This window comes from Larus michahellis, chromosome W, assembly GCF_964199755.1.
Source record: "Larus michahellis chromosome W, bLarMic1.1, whole genome shotgun sequence".
In the NCBI taxonomy this organism is placed as follows: domain Eukaryota; kingdom Metazoa; phylum Chordata; class Aves; order Charadriiformes; family Laridae; genus Larus; species Larus michahellis.
The window spans coordinates 10,949,826-10,971,780 of NC_133929.1; the positions used below are offsets into that span (position 1 = coordinate 10,949,826).

Below are 21,955 nucleotides of genomic sequence, written 5' to 3' on the forward strand. Positions count from 1 at the left end.
AAGGGGGCTTGGGGGGGGGGGGAGAGACTGGAGTGGGATAAATACCACTGACCTGAGTCTCACCTTCTCTGCCCCCATCACTGCTGCTGTTGTGTCAGGTAGTGTCACTGTTGAGTACATTAATCCAGGGCTGAGCATTGCAGGCACACCGAGTGTGTGTCTGTGTGTGATCATTACCATTTATTCCCCCCTCCGTCCCAGTGCCGCAGGACTCCGTGAGCGAGAGAGACGGAGCCATCAGCCGCCAGATCTCCGCCTCTTGCAGGGCAGAAAGTGGGGGGAAGCAGACCAAAAGACAAAATAAAAGACAGAGAAAGGAAAATCCAGCGGGGAGCAAAAAGCAGCCCCCAGACGCCCCCTTCCCGAGACTGTCCTCTCAGCGAGGAGGGTGTGCGTGTGCGAACACTGACTCCGTGCCCGTTAGGGAAAGGGGGTATTTTCCCTCTCCCCCCCCGCCTCCCCTTTGCTCTCCCTCGGCGCGGCTCGGCGCAGGGCGGCGCGGCGGCGGGAGTGGGCGGCCGCAGCCCACCGGAGCTCCGGCACCAGCACCGGCCCGATCCGGAGACGAGAGACGGAATAAAGGGAACAGCTTCCTCGTCGCCAAAGCAGACCTTTTCTTGTCGCGGGGTTTTTGCTCTTTTTTTTCTTTTCGTGTGGCTTTTTTGTTTTGTTTTTTTTTTTAAACTTCTCGCCAGGAAAAGCAAAACCGAAAACGCTTCCCCCCCCCGCCCCCCTTCAAAAGGCCCCCAAACAATCACCACCACCACTAAACAGAAAGCAAAAAAAAAGCTTCCTTCCAAAAAAAAAAAAAAGGGGGAAAGAAAAGGAAAAGCCAGAGAGCCAAAGAAAAGCTACGTCGATTTCAAATCCAGGATTTTATCCAGTGCATTGATTTTTTCTTTTTTTTCTCTCCCCTTTTTTTTTCCCCTCCTTCCCCCCCTCCTCCTTTCTTTCACCCCCCTCCCTCCTTCTCCTCCTTCCCACCCCCCTTTTCCTTTTCATTGTATTTTGGATCCAGCTAAAATTAGCCGGGATTGCTCTGGGTGTTGTGTGTTAATTTGATTTACTCCGGGATTCCAGCTTCCAAGACGCCATTTTCCCCCCTTCTCGCGCTATCTATCTATCTATCTATCTATCATTTATCTGTCGAGCTATCTATCCCTCTGTCTGTCCGTTCATCTCCCTCTCCCTGGGTGCCTGGGTGCCTTCCCTCCTCCCCCCCCCCCGCCCTCTTCCTTCTCCGGTCTGCGTGTGCTGCGCGGCCGTGCGCTCCCCTAATCTGACAGATGAACACCGCCATGGGTTTGCCGCAACACAAGCAAAAGCACCTTTGGGGGATGTGGCGAGGGATTGAAACCGGGATCTAAAAGAGAAGAGACAAGAAGGGGGGAAATCCGAGGGAGGAGGAGGAAGAAAAAAGAAGAGGAAGCTGCTAAGAAGCCCCCACTGCCGTTTTGGGAATATGGGTTAGTAAAAAAAAAAAAAAAAAAAAGGCAACAAAAAACCTGAGCCATTGAGGAAAGGTCTGTTTTGGTGATCCGGGTTGCAGGAGGGTCTTACCCCTCTCTCCCCCCTCTCTTTTTCCCCTCTGCATGCAAAAGTTAATGTTGTCTCCTTTTTTCCGTGTTGTGACTTTGCAACGGCGCGGAAAGGGCTTTATTTATTTGGGGGGGGAATATTTCTGTTTCTCCGCTGTGCAATTCATGCGAGTCCTCTCCCCCTCGGACCCCTTCCCTCCTCACGCTTTGTGGCTGGTGGGGGTGTGTGTATGTGTGTGGTTTGGGAGGGGGGTGGGTAAAACCGTGCTGCTGGGAAGGGGTTGCAATTTTTTTAGGACTTTGTATAATATATTTACACACACACACACCCCTTATCTCCCCCCTCTTTGGTAGCCTGCATGTGTTTCCCCGACGGTGCCGGGTGTAGGTGGCAGTTATGTGTGTGCGTGTGGAAAGGAGAGGGGGGGGAAACCCCCCCCGCTTCGTAAATTGCAGGTTAAGTGGAGCTAGAGAGCAACATTGTAACCTTATGGGGATTTGGGGGGATGGGAGTGGGGTGTCCGCGGCAGTGCTCAGGGATAGCGCGGGGCGGGGGGGGAGCGGGGCTGCCCCGGGGCGGCCGCCGCGGCCCCGCGCTTATTTTGACGTTGAAAAGGACACGCAGCCCCGAAAAGCGGCAATTTGCAGGAAGAAAGAAGTGTTGTGGGGTGGAGGAAAGGAGGATGGGAGTAATTAGCAATGCGGGACACCCCCCCACCCAGCTCCCCCTGCTCAGTGCCGAAGTGAGGCGCGTTAATAATGTTTATTAATAAGCCGGTGATTGCCGTCCCCGGGACCCCGACGGCCCCTTCCCCCCCCCCCATCCCGGGTGGAAGTGGAGTTCAGCATTGGGCGGTTTGAATATCGTCGATATTATCGGGAGGGTGTGTGTGTATGTTTGTATTGGCGGGGGGGGGCAAAACGCAGCCTGCAGCTGCGGGGCGGCTATTGTCAACTCCAGCCCTGGCGCAAGGCTCCCTGCCCACCTCCGTGTACACACACACACACTCACACCCCTTACTCGCCGGGTCTCCCCGGCGGGCAGGGGGCAATCAGGTCCCTCCGGCGAGGCGGGGGCCCCCTCCCGCCGTTATTTCCCGGTGTGAGTGTGTGTGTGCATCACACCGGGCACTAGCTGTTCCCCGCGCTGCCTGCCCCTGCCTGTGTGTATTTATGTGTCTAAAAAGGCAGTTGGGAGAAGGATTTCCGATTCGTTTCCGCTTCAAATAAACGGCACTGATAATCTTGGGCCTGACGCCTGATGCTAAAAGGGCATTTCGCCGCCGGGAACCAGACCTACGGGAGGGGACACCCGGTCCGGCACCCCCCCGGCAGGAAAGTCCCCCATCCCCGGGTGCGTTTCCAAGGGGAGATGCGGGGGGGCTTACCTGCGGGGGGGAAGGAGGATATGCATGAGGACGCGGCTTGGGGAGGGGGCACTGCCCACCCATCCCGGTGCCGTGGGGTGGCGGTGCCTCCACCCCGGGCTGGGGGTATGGGTCGGCGGCTGCTGGAGCACGGCGAGCCGAGCTGGGTACTGGGAGGAGTCCGCCACAAGCAAATGGATGGTGGGGGGATAGGGGAGGCCCGGGCAGGGCTTCTCCCCCAGCAAGCAGAGGTGTTTCATTAGCAGCGGGCCCGCGGTGGCCCTGCCGGGGCCGGGCCGGGCCCGGGGGAGGGGGGACGGGGACCCGCCGTGTTGCCTTATACGTCCGTCTGTCAAACCGCAAAGGATGCGCGAGGCGAGCAAAGCGCTGAGCCTGTTAGTCCTCTGCTGTCAGGGAAAGTAATTTGATCCTTTTCGTATTGACAGGAGGATTTCAGGGGTTAAGGACTGCTGGCAAATCCAATCCCGTGTTGAATATTATGGACCCAAATGGGACCAATTATTGATCCGACAACCCCTGCAGCCAGGACTAACTTGGTGCGGGCTCCATTAATGATATAATTGCTCATCTAATGTTAGGCAGCGATAGCATGAACCTGAGGAAGCAAGTGTCTAGGACCTTTTATCGTAGATGGGAGAAAAAAATGATTATCAGGGAAAACGTGCAAGCGGCTGTTTCACACACACCTTCCTGTGCTTCCTCAGCCTTCGCTGAGATTGGTCCCCTCAGTCTGAACTGACTGCCACTCAAAGGAGAAACTTTTTTTCATCTCCATTTGCTTTTTATCTGAAAAGAGAAAAGCCCCTCCAAACAATATAGCTGTACTTTAATCTCTGCTCTTAGCTCGTAAGGGTTATGTAAAAGCAGGGAGAAAAAAAAACAAAACCAGAAACACTCAGTGAATGGAGACTTCTCTTCCATCTCTTATTGGCTTTGGCTTTTTTTTTTTAACTTCTCAGATTCAAAGTTTTAATTGAAACCAGAAATCTACTGAGAAGTAACTGAGCCAAGAAAACCTCTGTTTTCTCTGCAACTAGGGATCGGGAATAAATAATGTTTTGCTGATGTTATTTCAAGTTGTTTGAGCTCTTTGGTTCCGGCCAAAAAGCCCAGCATAGTTTATTAACACATTATCATTTTAGGAGGATACACTCTCTGAAATGTAATAAAATGGTGTGTTAGGTTTGTGCAGGGCCATAAATGATGCTAGTTGTTGGCAAACAAAAGAAACAGTGACTATGATTTATTATTAATAATAATCATAACTGAGCTATTTAGTTGACTTGATATTTACTGGGTTTCTCTACTGAGATTCCTCAGTATCATTTCCAATAATGTACTTTGATTAAGTTGGGAACTCTTCTTTTTTAATAACTGCTATTACCATGTGCTTAATTAACTCAAGAAGTTAAATGCTTGAAAAGGTCCAACCATCATTTTTTGGCTTTGGATGATGTTTAATATCCTTTTCTGGTCTGTTTTGACCCATCCTTTGAGCTCCTTTTCCCCAGCACACGTCTTTTAGGTGTAAGTGCCAGTTTACCAACAAGACTCTTGTTTTCCATTACAAGATTTGTCTAATCCCAGTTTCAGTGACTTTTTTTGCCTCTCAGTAGGGCTCAATTGCTCACACATAATCTTTCCCTTCTGTTTTCTTTCCCCTTTGGACAACACCCTCCAGGACTGAAAAACTCTTGTGCTCGGAGACTTGCAATTACACAGCAATTTTGACTCTTGACCCAACTAGTAGCAAGAAAGGCTATTGTCTAATGAACCACGTAAAAACAGTTCTGGGATCCAACAGATTGCTGTGATGGAAATTAAAGCTCTCCCACTGAATTGATGACTGATTTGTTTAACCATATGCCTGGGCAGTCTTTCTTGCTCCCCGTTAACTACCCATCTCTGGAGTATCTGTGATCTGTGGGTCTGCGATGATGTTGAAAGGCAGCATTAATAACTGCCAAAATCTGCTCCATGATGCAGTAAGGCAAATTGAATAGGATTTAAGCCATGTTCAGAAAATTCAGCATGTAATTTTTGCCTACCATAACATGCAGGCATGCAGGGTTTTTAGCATGTAAGTGTTGTGATTAAGCATGCATTTGATGATGAGAGAAGGACATCAAATCTTTGCACAAAAAAAAGGTGGTCAGATGAAACCCACAGCAAAATCTAGCCTCGTTGCTGGGAAGTCCGTGCACTTTAAGGGCAGCAGCAATCCAAGGTTTAGAGTTAGTCCAAAGCCTAGGAAGAACGGTGAGATTCTGTGGGAGAACTTCAGCAGAGAAGATTCCCAGTGTTTTGCTGGAGGGCTTGTGTTTTCTATTGGGACTGGTTTTGCTGGTTCTGTTCTCATTACTTTCTCTCTTTCCAACTTGATAAAAAAAAAGAGTTTCTTTTCTCATTATTATTGTTGAGGAAATAAAATGACTCATCCTTTTAGGAAATTGTCATCTTGATTAAAGATGGGCTTTAAAACCCCTCAACTTCAGTTTTTAGCCTGGGGGGACTGTTAGATCTGAAAACGATTTCCAAACTTTTGAGGTTGAGACTGCTTTGCCTTCTGATACGGACATGAAATCAGGTTGCAAGCATGCGTTGTTAGCACAGTTGTTTCTGAGATGCACTCAAACCCTTAGAGATGGTTTCTTTCTCCTTTTCTCAACGTGAAGGCTTCACTTGATGTGTCTTCAAAAATTCATTGCGTATTCGAACCTGCTTGGAGATCTGCTGGATGCTGGGAACAAGCGCAGCTCCCCAACAGGCACCTGGATTCTGCATTCACATTTAACTGGTCGTAGAGAGAGCAAAGCAAAGGGGATAAATAGGTGGAGGCAAAAAAAAAGAAGGCAAAATAATTTCTGAAATTGAATAAAAGCAGTCAGAGAATATTGCATCGTCTTTCAGAGCTGAGGAAATGTCTGAAGGAAGTAGGGAGTGGCAATTTCTGTTTATCAGCTCTTGAGAGGGAGCAGAGTTAGGGGCTATTTTGCCCTTTTGGAGTTGGATTTACTTTGCAGCACAGATTGTCCAAACACAATGATAAGCTTTTACGGTAAGCTGTGGGGCAGATGGATATGAAAAGCAATCTTCTGACATTATTTCATTTAGGCTTTTGTTGTCTTTTATGAAATTGAAAATTTCAAAGAGTTCTCAGGTTAGTCATCTCTCTCTAAAAAGCCAAATCGAAACTCTGGACCTCAAACACCCTGAGGATTGGGAGGATTTGATCCAGGCTTGATTATGATCTTTACAGTTCTAGTTTACTTCCCAGTCTAGCTGGGGATCTTTGCAAGGTCTCAGGCCTCTCTATGATCTTTGCCTGGCTGCCTGTCCACTCAACCCACGTGCTGTTGCCAGAGTGATGATGACCCTGTTGACTTCAGATGTGAAGGGGAAAGTGATGGGGCTGAAGCACAGGTGACAAAACAGGAAGGTGGCCAGAGAAGTACTCTGGGAATACGGTCACTGGTGTTGATCACAGATCCCAGGGTCAGGTTTACTCTTGCTTATGAGTGGGGACAGTGGTGTGGCTCGTGTACATGTCCATCCAGCGCACGGGTCTTGCAGGGAAAAAGGAGTTGTGCAAATGATAAGGATGAGCCTGATTTGTCCTCCCTATGTAGAACTCGTGAGTCTGATGCACTTTTTTGAAAGCAAGCTCAATGTGTGGAAAAGCCATGCAGGAGGAGACCAATTTCCATAGAAACGCGAGGTCAGAAGGTGATGGCAAGGCTCTGACCTGCCCTGGTGAATACCAGAGCACAGTGTGGTCCAAGGCTTGGTTCTGCAGTGCATGATATATTGGGATGCAAATGCCTGGCAGAGTGGGGTGCTGGGGTGGTGGCTAAATGCTGTTGTGGGGGCAACTTATTTAGCTTCTAACTGTCTCTGAAGGAGTGAATTCCTGTTTCTTTAAGAGTTTTTGTGCAGTCCTGGGCAGTTAAGGGCTGTATGAATGTGGCAGTGATGAGAGCAAAGTTTCCTCTACTGTAGTACAGTATCTCCTGTAATAGTACTTGGGAAAGCTGTTCAGAAGAATGTGTTTTATGTTACTTTGAAAATTTTGTTAGCCTTAACCTTTAAAACTGAGATATATATATGTATACAATGAATCATTCTGTTTCTGTCCTGGTATTTTAGCAGATGGGGAAGCTGGTTTTAAGATGGAAGGGATAAAATTATGATACTCAAACCAGAGGTCAAGGTGCAAGGCGTTATAGGCATGTCTTTTTTCCATATGAATCCACATATCCTGAATATCCTACTGATATGATTTCTAAGACTTGGACACTGGCCTAACTTCACTGTGTGTTTCCAGACCCATCGTATTCTGGAGTGATGCTGTGATCCATGCCTACTTCTCCTTGAGTCTTGCTAAATTTTTGGCTTTGGAGAGTGCAATGGGGTTTCCACTGAAACTCCTCTGAAATCCTATTAGTTTGCTAGACAAGGAAATCCTTCCTGTAGGTTTTTTTCTTTTTCTTTCTTTTTTTTTCTTCTTTTTTTTTCTTTTGCTCTCTAAAGCCTTCCTATGGAGCTCTATAGTGGGGATTCAATAGAATTCTGTACAGGGGAATAATTCTCTACTGAATTCTTCAATTCTTTTTCAGAAGGGATCAGAGACATGAAGATTAACTGGGGGAGTTTAGTAAGTGTTTGAACAGGATTGTATACATGCAAAGTATAGCAGGCATCTGGGCAAAGTGTTATTAAACATGCCCATTATTCCTAAGGTTGCAAAACAGTTTAAAATATTAACCCATATATTCACATCCTTGTAACTTCCATAAACCTTCACCTAATGGGCTGAAAAATGTCATGCTTTCTCTTTGCTTGATGGCAATTTTCTCCCTGAAAGGTTGAGTAAATTCTCTCCAGCTGTCAGTTGTTCCTTTTTTTCCCCAATTTATTCAGAAAAAGTGAGGATGGGGGAAGAAGAGGAAACACTTTTACCTTTTAAATTATTCTAACCACATGCAGCAGTCTAACTTGCTGGACTTTGAGCTGATAAATGTATATAAACATAGGGTTTGTTGAAGGCCTCTGTCTTCTTTTGGTGTTTGAGGGGGACAAAAAAATGGAGGTCACGGTTTCCGATGCCATGACAAATTAAAAGTGTCATTGTAGGCATCCTAAAGTCGATGCAGATCGTTCAGTCTGTTCGCTTAAAGAGAGAGGCACTGTCCCTACAAATCCTGCTGGATAAGTGTCATAAATGGCATTTGCTATAGGTGTTGGTTTACATTAGATCCCAGTTCTGTGTCGTAGGAGGTAGTCACAGAAACATAGGTCCTGCTCCTCCATCCTTTTATCAGAGTTGAAGACATACCTGCTCTTAAAACATGCTGCCTTTTAAGTGTGGCTTTCAGGCCAAAACATTTTCTTCAGGCTTAGCTCAGTGAACAGACCTCCCAGGGCCCTTGAGGAAAACCTCTGAAAAAAATAGTGTGAGCAACAATTAAAATAACAATAAGCTGCAACATGGCCATAGGTAGGGACTGGGGACCTCTTCAAAACTGCATCCATCTCCAGCTGGGGAGCAGTGATATGGATGCCTCAGTTCAGGGGTCTCTTGACCCATTGGAGCCCATAGACCAAACTTTGCCTGGTTACGACCTAAGTGAAGGACTCAGATTAGGAGACAGAAACCTATATGTCATCAACAGAGAGAGGGGGCACCCATGACTGACTTGATCTTTGATTCCCTTAAATTCTGACCCCATAGAATAATTTGGGTTGGAAGGGACCTTTAAAGGTCATCTAGTCCACCCCCCTGCAATGAGCAGGGATATCTTCAACTAGATCCAGTTGCTCAGAGCCCCGTCCAACCTGATCTTGGATGTTTCCAGGGATGGGGCATCTACTATCTCTCTGGGCAACCTGTTGCCAGTGTTTCACCACCCTCAGCGTAAAAAATGTCTTCCTTATATCTAGTCTAAATCTTCCCTCTTTTAGTTTGAAGCCATTACCCCTTGTCCTATCACAACAGGCCCTACTAAAAAGTTTGTCCCCATCTTCCCTGTAGGCCCCCTTTAAGTACTGGAAGGCCACTATAAGGTCTCCCCAGAGCCTTCTCTTCTCCAGGCTGAACAACCCCAACTCTCTCAGCCTGTCTTCACAGGAGAGGTGCTCCAGCCCTCTGATCATTTTTGTGGCCCTCCTCTGGACCCTCTCCAACAGGTCTGTGTCTTTCCTGTGCTGAGGGCTCCAGAGCTGGATGCAGTGCTCCAGGTGGGGTCTCACCAGAGCAGAATAGAGGGGCAGAATCACCTCCCTCGACCTGCTGGCCACAGCATCCAGCCTTTAACATCCTCCTGAAGTCACTGGCGTTAAAAGGGAATAACAATCCAAAGTCCTGGTCCTGCCTGAATAGGGATTTGAGTCGTGAATCTGGTGCTCCAGATCCTATCTGACACCTCAGAGAGAGTTCGATGTGTGCAATGCCACACACAGAGCACAATGAAGTAGTTCATCTGGAGAGGCCTTTTGGGAGCGCAGGTACTCAGCAGACTCTTATCTGCCATCTGATTCAACTTCTCCCAGCACTTCTGTAACTGCTTCCTCTTCAGCTTCATTAGAGGCAAAGCTACTCCTTTTCTTTGCCCACAGCAGTCATTTATCTTGCCTTTATTCCTGGCCTCGGGTCTTCCCACTGGCACGTTCCTGACTAACCTTTATGCCTCTTGGTGGGCTGCTCTTTGTCCTGGGTGTATCCAGCCTCATCCACTTGTGTCCTGCGCTGCTTTTGCTTACTGCTTTTTCTTCTGCAATTCATGAAGCTTTAAGGGTATTTCTTGTTTTGCTGACCCAGACATTCTCTCCTCTCTCAAAGACAAAAGACTGATACATTCTGCAAGGCAAATCAGTCTCAATGCCTTCCTCTAAATACCCCAATTTATTGCTCTTCTTCTTGCATGACCTTAATATGCCCTATTTTCCCACAGTCCACCCTTGATGCTGGGGATGCTTGGTACGTGATACAGCACCAAGCAAGACACCACTGCTTACTCAGCATGGAAACACACAGTGCAAGCCTGCATGGACAAAATCCAACCTTTCTTATTCCTAGTCTCATTTGAAGCATGCAGAATTGAGTAATATGGGATCTGTTGTTTGTACAGCCTCTAGACTGGGCACAGGATAGATCCTGGCCCGAAGCCTTTTTGGTCCTCCTTGTGCCATCACTTACTGCTCTGAAGAATGGATGCTGAGCCAAGACCTGGTGCATTCCCTATCAGATGTGTTTTATTTTATTTATTTGTTTGTTTTTCCTGAAGGGAGGGAAAGCTGGTGTATTTGGCACTTGTGCAAGCAAAAATGGAATAATGGAGGAGGAAAACAAAAAGAAAAGTAGTCCTGTGGCAGCAGCAGTAAATAAAAACAAACCTCTCGTTAATGATTTATATAGAAAAATAATTTTCCACACATTTCAGGGTGCAGAGGGAAATGTTTGATCAGAGGGAGAAGGAGAGGCTATTGCCCTACCATGACGGTGTTAGGATGCGGCTACTGCATCTGATGGCAGCTCTCCAAGAGCGGAGTCAATCTAGGAAAGTTTGGTAACACAGATGATGGAATTGTGCAGACTTTTGCTTTCTGTGGCTGGTCTCTGTGCCAATAACCTTTCCCTAAATACCCATAAAACTTTCTATTTGTAGCCTGGAGTGGCTGCCACTACCTCCGGGATGGTGTGCTTGGCAAGGGCTGGCTAGAATAGAATAAGCATTTGAAGTCCCCTTCTTGTGCATGTTGACACTTCTCCCCAAAGAGTTTTATGGCTGTCATTAATGGAATAAGTTTTATCCTCGTAGCGGGACACACTGCTGCACCCAGGGCTATTCTCTTGGATCATCTCAGGAGTCACCTTTGATTATACATCATGCTGAGAGTGATGATGCTTGGTCTGGGGGCTCAGCAATCTGGTGTTGACCTGATGTAGGCAAATCTCCTGGCTTGGCTTTTTGTGTTGTAATGAGCTGGAGCACAGTTGGCATCTCATTCTGTTTTCTAGTGTCCCGGAGGCCTAATCTTCACAAGGGTGATGGGTAAAAATGACACACTGACTCCTGATTGGGATCAAACGCAATTCCTTGATTCAGAGGTGTAAATCCAGTGAACTGAGCTCAGCTTTGGAGCAGTCCTGTAGCAGCATTTGTCTCAGAGGGCACAAGTGGGAGGAAGTTGATCCTTAGGTTGGTCCTTCAGAGACCAGAAGTCATCATGAGGAGGTGTTTACAGGTCTGATGACCTGAGTAGATTTATAAAACCTTGGCACAGTTCTCAGGCAGGAGCTTGTAAAAGTCCTGGGGCAACATGATGGGCATCTCTCCTACCACAGATGGGTGCTTTGCTATTCTGGCTGTTGCCACAGCTGTACCTTGGGCAGTATTGCTTTTATGAGCCTTGTGATTTATGGCCATGTCAGTTGTTTAATCATTCAGTTGTCCCTCCCTTCAGCGCTGTATGATAGTTACTTACGTAGAAAGGCGACTATCTGATCTAATTATGGGGTCTCAAACCTAATTATGGAGTCAAATATGATTCCATAATCTATTCTTAATGTCTCTATGTTGAGAAGACAGATACACACATGTGTAATGTGCACACACATGCCTCCATAATTACAGATATGCTTGGGCTCTCATTTATTTCTGTCTCTTTATCTTGAGGGGGGATGCTCGCAGCCTCATCTGGCTGTGAGAGATCTCCAGGTTATCTTGTCTTTTCCCCTCCAGTGTGGCTTTTCCTGGCTCCCTTTGCTGGGCTTGGGCACTCTGAGGCAGAGCCATCAGTCAGCATTACTCAGTCATGATGGTGGAGGTGCAGAGGGCTGGTAGCACTTTGACTCAGGGCAATGCAATGGAAATGAGTGAAGATTACATTTCTGTTGTTCTGGTAACTGCCATTAATCCTTGTTCCTTGTTTTCATGTGGATAGACCACACCTAGGAGAGCTTGCATCCCTTCCCTTCAGAGAAAGCCCTCACATAACCCATGCAAAATTAGAGGCAGAGGTGGAAGGACTGGAACAAAAGCAGTGCTGGAGGCAAGGGGACCACAAGGAGAGGAACCACCTTTCTTCTGTGTAACCCCCTGTGCATCTAACTCAGCCTATCAATGAATCACATGCCATAGTTAGTTATTTTTATAGATAATCTGTGGATTACAGACATTCACATATGGTCATTCCACTCGCAATTATTCTTATCAGTTGAGGATCTCATACTGTATCTGTACCCAGATCCATTTTATACATGCCTATATATCTTATAGATGGGAATCTTAGCAGTGTGTTTAAAATTGTCATGCAGTAGAGAGATCGATTTGCCCAGCACTGGAGACAGAGACCAAAAAAAATATATCACAGAAGCACAGAATGGCTGGGGTGGGAAGGACCTCTGGAGATTGTCCAGTCCACCATGCTGCTCAGCGCAGAGTCACCCAGGATAGGATGCTCAGTGCTGTGTCTGGTCAGGATTTGGACATCACCAGGCCATCTCTGATTCTTTATTGAGAGATGACATTCATTTGTTTTGCTTGAAGGGGAAGTCCTTCTGCCGCGTTTCTGTCCTGATTGATGCAAGGCGGGTAAAAGGGTGTTTCCTATGGGATCTATAGTGTGGATGGAAAATAGCTATCACAGTCATTTTTCCAGCTCCTTGCCAAAACTGTATTGTTCTTTCAGAGTATCATGGACACAGGAAGTAACAAAGGCTGTGGTCCAAATATACGCTAAATCTAGCTCCAGGGCTCTGAGTGGCAGATTAAATACGCTACTGGTGCATGATACTGATCCAGTATAAACTCATTCTCCTGGTTCACATTTGTTCAAAAAATTTTGCACTGACTTAATTTTATCCCAGCAGACTTTGTATTGCATCATACTATGTCACCTGTCTGCACCATGATGGCTTTATGGCTCACAAGTTTTACCCATCCTCTGGAACTGCCTTTAAGTTGGCATGAAGAAAGGCTTAGCACCCATCTTGTATGCTCTGGTCCATTCAATAAAAGTATTATCAGATGTCTGTTCCTGATCTGCATCAAACTTGTGCTGCTGGTGATCTGGCAGTGCATGGACTGCGACCACAACCACGCTTGAAATTCCTAGTGTTTTTGTAAAGCAATCATGAAGAAATAGGTTGAGGCTTTTTTTTGTGTGTGTGTATTCCTAATGTGAGTTAACTGAGTTCAATGCAGCTTGCTGCATGCCAGGCTGTTGGGTTTTTATGTCCCATGATGGATTCTGAAGTTTCGCTGACACTTCTCATAAAAGCAGATTTCTGACCAAAACTTTCCCTCGGGCGTAATGTGGGTTGTCCATTGGCCTCTGCCCCAGAGGCAGCTGCATTTCAGTGGTGGCATATATAATTGAGGAAGCAACCTGGGAGTCTTCGGAGTGAAAGGTGATATCTCATCATTAAATATTGCTGCATAGTCTCCAGTGCTTTGTGGTGAATGGTTTTAAAAAGATGGAGTGTAAAGAGGCTTCCAGTATTTCTGATATTTTGCAAAGATTAGGGATTTAACTGTATGTCACATGAGAGAATGTGAGATCCAAAGGCAACATGACAGACGTGAGGTTTGAGAAGACATGGGTTCCACTTCACGTTCACTATGACACTCTCAGACTCGCACCTCAGTTTCCTCTCACTTGAACCTGTTCAATAAAATTGTTTTTTTTCTTTTTCATCTTATGGCATTTTGGACTCTATGGATAAAACAAAAGCAGTCTCAGTAGCCACAGTCGTGGCTGGGATTAGCGTACTATGGGATTTGGGCAGCATTTCAATATTGCTCCAAGCTCTCTGCTGGTGCTCCTGGTGCTTGAGCAAATCAAGCAGCAGCACGAATGCTGGGCAGCTGAACCTGGCTGGCTTGCATTCGTCTAATCAGCATTTGCTTGTTACTAATGTGGTTGCTCCTGTGTGTAGGGCAAAAGCCATGCTAATTATTATGCCCACTTTCATTTAATGGAGAATCCCAAATAGGTGGATTTCTCCCCCCTACTGTGGGCTCTCACCTCTGTTTTTGTCCTCAGAAAATTTTCAGTTTAATCACTTTATAGCCCTGGCATCTGAATACTTGAGTAGTTACCTGAGGCAGGAGAAGGGAGCTTATTCAGAGCCCTTAATAGGAGGCATCTAGTACGACCCAAAAGGAGGTCTTGTACTTCAGGCCTTTGCCTCCAGAAGCGTGTTTGAGGTGCCCAGAGAAGCTGATAAGAGATGTGCGAGCAGCCATAGCAAGACTGAGCACATAAGCATTTGATTATTTCTCAGTACTTATCAGAGGAAGCATGAATCTCTTCCTAATTAAGATCTAATATCAACTTCTGTGAAATTCACCTCCTCAAATTTAACTTGACTGCAGGAAGCCTGCTAGCAGTAACACTTTCCTCTGGGAGCTTAATTTGGATGGTAAAACACCTCTGTAGTTGCTTATTGAATGGGACTTGATGCTAGTGAGCCTCGGAGGCCTGAAAGGGCAGATTGGGCGAGCACTTAAAAGTCTAGACAGCCCCCATCTCTCATATGTTTAAAATAGAGCTAGAGGTCTCCTGGAAAATCTGCTTCCTCCCTAGATTTCTAGATCTGCACATTGCCAGCTAAGGCAGAAGAGGTGCTGGATGAAAAGCATTCATCGTAGTCCCTTCAGTGCTTCTGCTCGAAGGCAGCTTGGAGAGGGGAGATTTCCAAAAGAGATTACACTTTCAGAAGCCTGAAGTGAGGTTTCCTAATTAGTCAAAGCACAGGTAGCATGCCTAAACAAGAAAGACGAGTATAATGTCCCTGCACCCAAGTCATTTAACTATTAACTCTGGAGGAGAATAAGGAGATACCTAAAACAATGACACGGTTAATTCTGCATGGCATTTGAGCACAGGGTTATTTGTTGCTACCTTCAGGTCTGGTGACATCATTTGCAGGCTCTCAGCAAAACAGGAGGCCAATATTTTGAAGTGGGATTTTAAGGTGGATTTGGCATGAACTCACCTGATGCTGGTGTAATGCAATGACTTTATTCATCTGTTGCTTGTTTCTACTGTCCTGGAGGCACACAGCCAAGTGGGATGAGTGTTTAGGCATCATGACCCAGAGCTTGGGTCAAAGACCCACAACCAGAATTTGGAGCAGAAACTTGGCTTTTTATTCACTCTCCATAAAATATTACCCAATGAATCAAAACCTGGAAGACCCTTCCTAGCTCAGAGCCATGAGTTTTATTTCATCTCCCATTCAACATAGGGTCCCAAACGGGTTGGTTGATTACGCAGGTGGCTGTGGTCCCTTTCCTGCACCCTTGGTGGTCACGGACTCATCCTGCTGCCCTGCCTGCTGAGCTAGATGCTGTCTGCCAGAAGTTTTCACTTTTTTACCAGCAGTGAGAGAGGTTAAAAGCCTGTGGGCGGAGACTGGCACAGAGTGCCCATTGTACATTAGTGCATACCAGAGGAGTAACTCCCTGGAATGCTGAACTGCCAAGCTTTTCACCTTGTGTTTGTGTTGCAGCCCACGAGTGTGTGTACATTGAGTTCCTCTCCAAGGAGATTAACAATGTGAAATAGCAGATAAATAGGACAGCTTTTTTTTTTTTTTATTGGACCATCACCTCCATAGGCACAAAGGAGAGGCAAGGTGCAAGGTTGGTCAATTAGGTAGAGCAGCTCCTTGCAACTGGGTGGCTTTAACGTACTAATTGCATCAGTAATTAGTGATTACCACATGGTAAATACTTGGGTTCAAAACTATGTAAGGGCATTAACTAACCCACCTTACAATAGGTTTGAATGAGGTAAGTGTTATCCTTGTTTCAGAGGTGGTGAAATGGAGACACTTGCTGACCATAGGGTGAGTCAGGGCAGGCATATAGGAGGCCTTGGGTCTGTTAGTTCTTCAAGATCACCTTAAATGAGACTATTGACAGCATCTCTGGGAAATGAGTTTCCTCCCTGTTGCCAGAAGATGTGCAACTTAAGCATAAGTGGTTTTTGTGGTGTATTTCTATCTACTATAAGCTATAGAAACCACCTTGAAGTCCAGATGGCAGATCAGGCTCCATGATAGTTCTTCTCCCCCCCCCCCCCCTTGGGCTGTTGGCTTGTGCTGTTTACAGGAACTTTATTTGAATTTGTGTCTGCTGGGACCTGGGTGGAGGTCATCCAATGATTTCATAGAGCTCTAGGATGCTTAGGGTTTTCCATTAGTAGCCATATGTGTCAGGGTCAGAGAAATGACCTGTGGCCACATTCCAGTGGAAATGTGAATATATAGCTAATAAAAGGTGCTTGTTATTACTTCTCTTTGAATTTTAAGCTTGTACAAGGTATTTTTAAAAGGCAGAAAGAAGCCAGTGGTACAAGGGCATGTGATATTTCTTGGTGAGTTATGCCTTAAAGTAGTCTATGATAATGCTGTTATGATTTAGTGATAGGTAGCAAGATTAGTTTTGTTTCTCCTTTATGGTTTATTGCTACTAAGAATGAGCTGGGAAATCCCTGGCTGTGCTCAGATCTTGCTTGCGGTTGGTCGAGAGGTGGGGTTTGGCAGCATAGCAGAACTACTCTAGTAGGGAGCTACTGCTGAAAGAGCAGGTCTGCACCCCCAAAACCTACTCCTGGCAGTGCCTTCTTGTTTTCTTCTCTGTATGCTAGAAGAGATATTCCTCTGGCCCACCAGGGAGCTGTTTGTGCTAAAATAGCAAAAAATATCTTTTTTTTTTTTTTTTTCTCAGTGATACTCTTCTGCTAGTTTTGTAGCCTACACTGGCTTGCCGTGATGGGTGGTGGGGGCTGGCTATAGGGGGCGTTTTAGGGAGGACCTCAACACCTTTAAAAACACTCTATGTGTATTTTAAAATTTTTTTTAACTAAATGTTTGGTATTTATTTGGCTTAGCCTTTCTATGTCTGTCGTGGTTTAGCCTCAGATGGCAACAAAGAACCACGTGCCGCTCGCACGTGCCTTCCTAACACAGGAAGGATCGTAAGAAAAGGCAAGACTCTTGGGTTGGGACAAAGGCAGTTTAACAGAACAGCAAAGGGAACAGGCAAACAACAACAGCAACACGGACAGGGGAATATACAAACGCGATTACGGAACCGCCGCTCGCCGACCGGCCGGACCCGGGACGCCCCAGCCCGCTTTTAAGCAGCAACTTCCTGCCCCCTCCCCCGGCAGCTCAGGGTGGGCGTGGCTCACATGGCATGGAATACCAGGAAAAGTTAACCCTATCCCCACCGGAACCAGGACATTATCCACCCCTTATTCCATACCATCTATGCCATGCCCAGCAGGTTCCAATGAATTGCCACCACTTTCCCCTGTTATATATATATATATATACACACATATAATGCCCTTAGTTTATGGGTCATCCCTCCAAAGTGTCCGTTGAGTTCTTTTAATCCACGGCTTTGGGCTCCATTTGTTAGAACAGTCTCTCGGGGCAGGTGAGATGCTGGGTGGTGCTGGTCTGTTGCATGCTGTATTTTTCGGAGCTTGTGACTGGTGCACCTGGTGTGGCTCATGCTCACAGTCCGTGGGCTGAAGATGTAGATCTTGAGGAAACTGCTGGGCGCCAGCTGCTGAGATCAGTTCTTATCCCACCATCCCTGTGCCTTACTTGTAGTACAACTGATAGCAATTATAGCAATGAGGACATACAGTGACAGTGTTACTTATCAATTAACAGCACACAATCTGATTCATTGGCTATTCTCGCCCAAAATCAGATCCCCATGAGGTACACATCGGACTTCCCCATCCTTCCGCATCACCCACCAAGTGCACCCAGGTCCTTGGGCAAAAGCAATCCCACGGATGGGTTTGCCTTTGCCTGAGGCAGGACTAACCCAGACTGTCTTCCCTAGCATATTCTTCATATGCACTACGGGGACTTTATCCCCTTCTACAGTACGTGGAAGTTTTGATTGGGCAGGGCCAGCCCGATTGTTAGATCCCCTGGTGTTAACTAGCCAGGTAGCTTTTGCTAAATGAGTATCCCAGTGTTTGAAAGTCCCACCACCCATTGCTCTCAGTGTAGTTTTTAACAGTCCATTGTATCGTTCTATCTTCCCAGAGGCTGGTGCGTGATAGGGGATGTGATACACCCACTCGATACCATGCTCTTTGGCCCAGGTGTCTATGAGGCTGTTTCGGAAATGAGTCCCGTTGTCCGACTCAATTCTCTCTGGGGTACCATGTCGCCACAGGACTTGCTTTTCAAGGCCCAGGATAGTGTTCCGGGCAGTGGCATGGGGCACAGGGTATGTTTCCAGCCATCCGGTGGTTGCTTCCACCATTGTGAGCACATAGCGCTTGCCTTGACGGGTTTGTGGCAGTGTGATATAATCAATCTGCCAGGCCTCCCCATATTTGTATTTCAGCCATCGCCCTCCATACCAAAGAGGCTTCAAACGCTTGGCTTGTTTGATCGCAGCGCATGTCTCACATTCATGGATGACCTGTGCAATAGTGTCCATGGTCAAGTCCACCCCTCGGTCACGAGCCCATCTATATGTCGCATCTCTCCCTTGATGGCCTGAGGAGTCATGGGCCCACCGAGCTATGAATAGTTCACCCTTACGTTGCCAGTCCAGATCCACTTGAGCCACTTCAATCCTGGCGGCCTGATCCACCTGCTGGTTGTTCTGATGTTCCTCCGTGGCCCGATTCTTCGGTACATGGGCGTCTACATGGCGTACTTTCACAACCAGATTCTCTATCCGGGCAGCAATATCTTTCCACAGTTCAGCAGCCCAGATGGGTTTGCCTCTGCGCTGCCAGTTGCCCTGCTTCCACTGCTGTAACCACCCCCACAGAGCATTTGCCACCATCCATGAGTCAGTGTAGAGATAAAGTACTGGCCATTTTTCTCGCTCAGCAATGTCCAAAGCCAGCTGAATAGCCTTCACCTCTGCAAACTGGCTCGATTCACCCTGTCCCTCACTGGCTTCTGCAACCCGTCGTGTAGGACTCCACACAGCAGCCTTCCACTTTCGATGCTTTCCCACAATACGGCAGGACCCATCAGTGAACAGGGCATATTTCTTCTCATTTTCTGGCAGTTTATTATATGGTGGGGCCTCTTCTGCACGCGTCACCTCCTCCTCTGGTGACATTCCGAAATCCTTGCCTTCTGGCCAGTCCATGATCACTTCCAGAATTCCTGGGCGACTGGGGTTTCCCATTCGAGTTCGCTGCGTGATCAGTGCAATCCACTTACTCCATGTAGCATCAGTTGCATGATGTGTGGTGGGGACCCTTTCTTTGAACATCCAACCCAGCACCGGCAGTCGAGGTGCTAAGAGGAGCTGTGCTTCTGTACCAACTACTTCCGAAGCAGCTCGAACCCCTTCATATGCTGCCAATATCTCTTTTTCTGTTGGAGCGTAGCGGGCTTCGGATCCTCTGTATCCACGACTCCAAAACCCTAGGGGTCGACCTCGAGTCTCCCCTGGTGCTTTCTGCCAGAGGCTCCAGGTAGGGCCGTTCTCCCCGGCTGCGGTATAGAGCACATTTTTAACATCTTGTCCTGCCCGGACTGGCCCCAGGGCCACTGCATGGACTATTTCCTGTTTGATTTGTTCAAAAGCTTGTCGTTGCTCAGGACCCCATTTAAAATCATTCTTCTTCCGGGTTACTTGATACAGAGGGCTTACAATTAGACTGTAATCTGGGATATGCATTCTCCAAAAACCCACAATACCTAAGAAAGCCTGTGTTTCCTTTTTACTAGTTGGTGGAGACATAGCTGCTATTTTGTTGATCACATCCACTGGAATCTGACGGCGTCCATCTTGCCATTTTATTCCTAAAAACTGGATCTCCTGCGCAGGTCCCTTGACCTTACTTCGCTTTATAGCAAAACCAGCTTTCAGAAGGATTTGGACTATTTTACTCCCTTTCTCAAAAACTTCTTCTGCTGTGTTTCCCCATACAATGATGTCATCAATGTACTGCAGATGTTCTGGAGCTTCACCCTGTTCCAGTGCAGTCTGGATCAGTCCATGGCAAATGGTGGGGCTGTGTTTCCACCCCTGGGGCAGTCGATTCCAGGTGTATTGGACGCCCCTCCAAGTGAAAGCAAACTGTGGCCTGCACTCTGCTGCCAAAGGGATTGAGAAGAATGCGTTCGCTATATCAATCGTGGCATACCACTTGGCTGCCTTGGACTCCAGTTCGTACTGGAGTTCTAGCATGTCCGGCACGGCAGCACTCAGCGGTGGCGTGACTTCATTCAGACCACGATAGTCTACAGTTAACCTCCACTCTCCATTAGATTTTCGCACCGGCCATATGGGACTGTTAAAGGGTGAGCGAGTCTTGCTGATCACTCCTTGAACCTCTAGTTGACGAATCAGCTCATGGATGGGAATCAGAGAGTCTCGGTTAGTGCGATACTGCCGCCGATGCACCGTTGTGGTAGCAATCGGCACCTGTTGTTCTTTGACCCTCAACAACCCCACAACAGAAGAATCCTCCGAGAGACCAGGCAAGGCAGACAACTGTTTAACTTCCTCTGTCTCCAAAGCAGCTATGCCAAAGGCCCAGCGGTACCCTTTTGGGTCCTTAAAATACCCTCTCCTGAGGTAATCTATACCAAGGATGCATGGAGCCTCTGGGCCAGTCACAATGGGATGCTTTTGCCACTCATTCCCAGTTAGGCTCACTTCTGCCTCCAGTACAGTCAACTCTTGGGATCCCCCTGTCACCCCAGAAATACAAATGGGTTCTGCCCCTCTATAGCTTGATGGTATTAAAGTACACTGCGCACCCGTGTCCACTAGAGCCTTATACTCCTGTGGGTCTGATGTGCCAGGCCATCGAATCCACACCGTCCAATAAACCCGGTTGTCCCTTTCCTCCACCTGGCCGGAGGCAGGGCCCCCCTAATACTCGTCATAGTATCCATTACTCACTTCTTGCATAAATGACTTGGAAGTTCCTTCAAGAGGATCAGAAGCAAGATCAGGCCTTCTGCTTTGTCTGGGGAACGGCCCACTGGAAACTGGGGCGGCACTTTTCCTGGAGGGATCCCCTTTTGTGGTTGTCCTTCCTTGCAACTCCTATACCCGTGTCCGCAGGATCGAAGTAGGTCGTCCATCCCACTTCCTCATGTCCTCTCCGTGGTCCCGCAGGTAGAACCACAGGGTGCCTCGTGGTGTGTACCCTCTGTACTCTCTCTCTTGAGTGGGGAAATGCCTGCTTCTAATAGCTGAGATACTGGCCCGTGCAGGTGGGGAGTAGAACATATTCTCTTCAAGTTGCTGGACCTTCCGCGACAGTTTCTCCACAGCTGAGACAAGGGGGGAAGAGAGACTTTCTTCATATCGCCGGAGCCGGCCAGCTACCTCATCCACCGTTGGTCCCTCTTCACCTTTCCATTCCATTACTGCCAGGGAGTTGGCATATGACGATGGTGCGCTCCGTACAAACTTCCGCCACATGGGCCTTGTGCATCGCACCTCATCAGGGTCTGTGGGTAAGTCTGCATTGTCCAAGTCATAATAAATCATCTCCCGCACGGCTAATTCTCTCAGGTACTGGATACCTCTTTCCATGGTAGTCCACTTGCTTGGCTGACATACAACATCCTCACTGAAGGGGTACCTCTCCCTCACGCCTAACAGGAGTCGTTTCCAGAGGCTGAGGGCTTGGGTCTTTTTCCCAATCGCCTTGTCAATGCCGCCTTCCCTAGACAGGGATCCCAGCTGCCTGGCCTCCCTACCCTCTAATTCCAGGCTACTGGCCCCATTATCCCAGCACCGGAGCAGCCAGGTGACAATGTGCTCGCCTGAAAGTCGGCTGAAATCTTTTCGCATATCCCGCAGCTCACTCAAGGATAGGGATCGAGTAATTATCTCTGGTTCTGCCTCTTCCTCCTGCTCTCGTAATGGCCCTGGTTCATCATCATCTCTTACTAAGCGAACTGATTTCTTTGTGTACTTCTTCTTCTGGATGGGGGCAACTGATACTGGCACGGGTTGGTTCCCTGGTTCAGTGGCAGTGGCTACCACGGGG

At 47.4% G+C, this 21,955-nt stretch overlaps 1 protein-coding gene across 1 annotated transcript in view; it reads left to right on the plus strand.

Moving 5' to 3' along the window:
- The first annotated feature begins 302 nt into the window (after positions 1-302).
- Positions 303-21,955, plus strand: part of LOC141735437 (SET-binding protein-like) — a 343,864-nt gene continuing 322,211 nt past the window's right edge. The window contains exon 1 of the mRNA XM_074568194.1: positions 303-1,466. The gene's annotated coding sequence lies outside the window, so the exon portion shown is untranslated. The remainder of the gene's footprint in view (positions 1,467-21,955) is intronic.